A 5008-nucleotide genomic window follows, 5' to 3' on the forward strand; every position below is an offset into this window, starting at 1 on the left:
GATAAAGTAGTAATATTCCTAGTGCTTTATGTTGATGATATTCTACTCATTGGAAATGATGTAGGGGTTATGTCATCAGTAAAGATTTGGTTGTCAAGCTAATTTGATATGAAGGACTTGGGTGAAGCTAACTTTATTCTAGGGATCAAACTTTGGTGAGATCGCAAGAATAGAATGTTAGGCTTGTCACAAGTTGGATACATAGATAAGGTTTTAGAATGATTTAGCATGCAAAACTCCAAGGAATGATTACTTCCTTTCAGACATGGAATTTCTCTTTCTAATGACTAAAGGCCTAAGACTCTTGAAGAGGAAAAGACAATGAGACAAGTTCCTTATACTTCTGCAATGGGAAGTTTTATATATGCCTTGTACTAGACCAAATATCTGTTATTTAGTTAGCATTGTCAGTGGATATCAATCAATTCCAGGACTTAAACATTTGATGATAAAAGGAAATTCCAAAGTTCCTGGAAGGAGAAAAAGGAATTCAAAAGGAAAGATGGAAAGGAACCCCAATCAACACAAGGAATCACTTGCTTCGAGTGCAATGGACACAGACATTTCAAGAAAGAGTGTCCCAATTATTTGAAATCAAAGGGCAAGGTGTATGCCACTACCTTTAGTGATTCGGATTCTGAGGAAAGCTGTGACAGAGAAGGGAATTACTATTGCTCATGTTGAGTCTTCGGAGGACTTAAATTTGCTTGTACAAGAGCTTGGAGAGCATAGTGATGAGTGAAAGTTCAAATAACGTTGAAAACACTATGAATGTTTAGACCCCCAAACAACAAATTACCAGTTCAAGCTTTATATCAAACAATGTATGTGCGGAAAATGATAACAAACTTATAACAGAATTGATAAACAATCTAAACCATAAATAATCACAATCACAGTATTAATTAAATGGTAAAGATAAAGGGAAGAGAGATGCAAATACAAGGACAACACACGATGTGTTATCGAAGAGGAAATCAAAGCCCTCAGCATAAAACCTCTCCACCGCCCTCCAAAAAGTCAATAATCTACTAGAAAATGTAGTTAGGATACATGAACAGCAATAGACCCTCCAAGCCTAATCTACCCAGGTACCTAAACCCTCCAAGTTTCTTGCTCCAACAAGGTTGAGCTTGCGACTGGGGTATGCGACTGGACCAACCTGCGACTGAGTCGCCAAAACAAGGCAACACTGGTTTTGAAATTTTTGACATTTTTGTAAAAGCAAAATACTTTCCAAAAACAAGCTAAACACTCAAAAATCTTTTTGTATTTGATCAACAAAGATTGAACTTGTGAAAACACATTTAAACAAGTACAATCACACAAATGAATATGGCAGTCATTGAACATAGACTCGTGTGTTGTGCGTGAATATAAAAAATGTGATATTCCTTAGTCTAATGTGAAGTTTCAGTGATCAATTCAACCAAGACATACACAACTAGCATTAGATAATGTGATCCATCTCAATTATAGAAGTATGCATATATGACCTCCCACATAAACTTGAGAACATTTCTTTAAAGATTTTCATTTGGCTCCATATACATCATATCATTTGGTCATTTTGAACCAATACATCTCATTGTGAGATCGATGCCTGAAATTTTTAATATTTCAATTTTATGAGTTAGCCTATGGCTTTTTTGGCATCATACATTTTATTTTGGTCGCTTTCCCTTTTTCCTAGTCAAATAATAGTATGTGCAACAGGCTTTTGTAGCTCAATATCTCATTTCATTTGGAAATTTACATTTGGTGAGCTCTTTAATCAAAAACAACAAAATAAAGAGTGGGAAGATATAAAGGCACAGGTCTATGCATGTCTCAAGATCAATAAAATCATTCACTAATCATTCATGACAAGATTGAAGATCTATTTACAACAGTCACATAGAAGTCAAGATTTCTCACACAATGATATGAGTGCATATGAGACAAGCTAAGCTCGTAGATTCACAAAGCTATTAGTACAAAGGTACAAGGCAAAACATGCTTTGAGACAACACTCAACAAAGTCGATCAAACTTTTTGAATTTTCTACTTTTTATGTGTTTTTGGATTTTTGACACAAAAGTAAAAAAAGATTGATAAAAAACAATGTAAAAACATTTGAGAGAAAATAAACAAACAATAATTCAATACTCAAAAGCAAAAAGCATACAACCAAACATAATCACAAAGCATAGGAAGAATTGATGCATGGACATGTTATAATGCTTATGCATGAGTACCCTTCATCACCCACACGTCACGTGCGTTTGGGGTGATATCCTTGAAGGATTGGGTACAAAGGTTAGGACTGTCAAACCTTCTTGTGAAGCTTCCAAGCAAGTAGTGAAGGCACCGATCATCTTCATCATATCCATCATTCCGGGATCATAGTTTTGACTTCTTGGTTGCTCACCACCCCAAGATCTCTTGTCATTTCTTCTTCCTTGTGATCGAGGAGCGCTTGCATTGTTTAACACTTCAGTTTATGACAGTTGGGTTTGGTATGCCCTTACAATCCATAAAAGTGACAGAAATGATTTGTTCTAGGACCCCGTTGTGATCTTGGAAGTGATCTTCCTCTAGCTTCAAGTCTGACTTCTGATTGGTTATGAGACTTATTTGACACCTGTTGATCAGCTACCTTCTTCTTCTTTTCAACCTTAACTTTCTCAGGAATAGGTTCTTTTACAACCGTCTCGTTGGCCTTCACAATCTTCACTTCTTTGGTGACATTGGTTGATGAGCTACTCCCTCCGATATATCCCAATCCAGATTTATCTGAGGAATTTTTTTGAGATGAAATAACATCTTCTAACATCTTGGAGGAGACCTCTCTATCTTGACTTGTGCTTGCACTACCTCTTACTCAAGGAATCACATTTTTTAGTAAGCTTCTAGCAGTTCTCCATTCATTTTCTCCACTTCACATTTAGTCTCCTTGTATTGCACTAGAAGAATTCTGTAGTCTTCCTTGGCCCTCTTCATCTTTTTAATGGCTGCATTAGCCACCTTATCATATTCACCAGTCTTCTCAAGGAGTGAATTGTAGGTCTCTTGCAGTCCCACTTCTTCTCCATCTTCCTCACCTTCAGATTTCTCAACTACTCCAATAGACTCCAAATCAGAGTGCTCACCAAGCTCCTTCACAAGTATACCCAAATCATCTGAGGATTCCACATGTGCAATGGTCATGAATGCGGAGTAGTTTCCTTCTCCGTCATAGCTTTCCTTATAATTAGAATTCGATGAATCTGAGTCACTTAGAGTAGTGGCATAGACCTTCCCCTTTGATTTCAAATAATTGGGACATTCTTTCTTGAAATGTCCGTGTCCGTTGCATTCAAAGCACATGATTCCCTATGAAGATTGGGGTTTTCTACCATCTTTCCTTCTGAATTCCCTTTTTTCCTTCCCAGAATTCTGAAATTTCCCTTTGTCACCAAGTTTCCCACTGTTCTTAAGTTTTAAGAACTTTTAGAAGTTTTTCACAAGGTACGCCACATCTTTATCTATAGTATCTTCTTCCGAAGAATCATGAGATACTACCCTCTCATCAATTGTCTTAAGAGTGAGAGATTTGCTCTTCTTTTGCGTAGGCAGTGATAATTCATATGTCTGCAAAGAACCAACCAGCTCTTGAACTTTAATGTCGTCAAGATCTTTGCTCCCTTCAATAGCTGTTACTTTGGCACGAAAGCTTTCCGGTAGTGACCGAAGGATCTTCCTTACAATTTTAGAATCCTCCGTCTTTTCTCCCAAATTAAATTTGCTGATGACCACCTCGTTCAACTTGCTATAAAAAGAGTCAAAGGACTCATCCTCGCTTATCTTGAGCTCCTAAAAGCGAGTGGTCAACATCTGTAGTTTGATGTCTTTCACTTTCTTTGTTCCTTCATAAGTAGTCTCCAGAATCTCCCATGCTTCCATAGCAATAGTGATATGTGAAATCCTGTGAAATTCTTTTGGAGAGACACCATAGAAAATAGCATTCAAGGCTTTACTATTAGCATTAGCCGCCGCAAGAGCTGCCTTATCCCAAATGAATTTGGCACCCTTCGGCTTAGTCCAACACACTTCAACTGCATCCCACACAGCATCATCAATAGAACACAAAAATGCCCTCATTCAGACTTTCCAAATGCATAATTACTACCATCAAAAAATTGTGGCACATTTAGAGATTGAGACCTATCTATCTCAATGTGGGGTCAAGGATTGCACTACGGTGTTTAAACAATAATAAGTGCACCCGCTCTGATACCAATTGAAAGTTCAAATAGCGTTTAAAACACTATGAATGTTTAGATCTCCAAACAACAAATTACCAATTCAAGCTTTATATCAAAAAATGTATGTGCAGAAAATGATCACAAGCTTATAACATAATTGATAAACAATCTAAACCATAAATAATCACAATCACAATAGTAATTAATGGTAAAGATAAAGGGAAGAGAGATACAAACACAAGGACAACACACGATATGTTATCAAAGAGGAAACTGAAGCTCTCGGTGTAAAACCTCTCCGCCGCCCTCCAAGCGGTCAATAATCCACTAGAAAATGTAGTTGGGATACATGAACAGCAATAGACCCTCTAAGCCTAATCTACCTAGGTACCTAAGCCTTCCAAGCTTCTTACTTCAATGAGGTTGCGCTGAACCTTTTTCTTCTCTAGCTTACCGGATTTCGCTATAAACCATAGCATCAACTAATAACCATTAGTCTCTTCCAAACTGCTTCCCTTGGCACCAAAAGAACCTTCTCATAGATGTGGGTATGGTGAGAAAATGATTTGGTCAAAAACCTCTCAAAGATATATCAATGGAGGGGAAGAGAGTAGAGGAATTTGAAGAGTCTCTTAGGTAAAGATTGTGGATGAGGCAATCTTATTTTTCTCTAGAGTTTCTCTCTCAAAATTCTCTCTGGAAGCTCTCTACATTTGATGGGTTTAAGGGGTATCTATACTAGGGTGAGAATGGAATACGAAGAGTCAGTTTTTCCCAAAAAG

This window comes from Quercus suber, unplaced genomic scaffold, assembly GCF_002906115.3.
Source record: "Quercus suber isolate HL8 unplaced genomic scaffold, Cork oak 2.0 scaffold_49, whole genome shotgun sequence".
In the NCBI taxonomy this organism is placed as follows: domain Eukaryota; kingdom Viridiplantae; phylum Streptophyta; class Magnoliopsida; order Fagales; family Fagaceae; genus Quercus; species Quercus suber.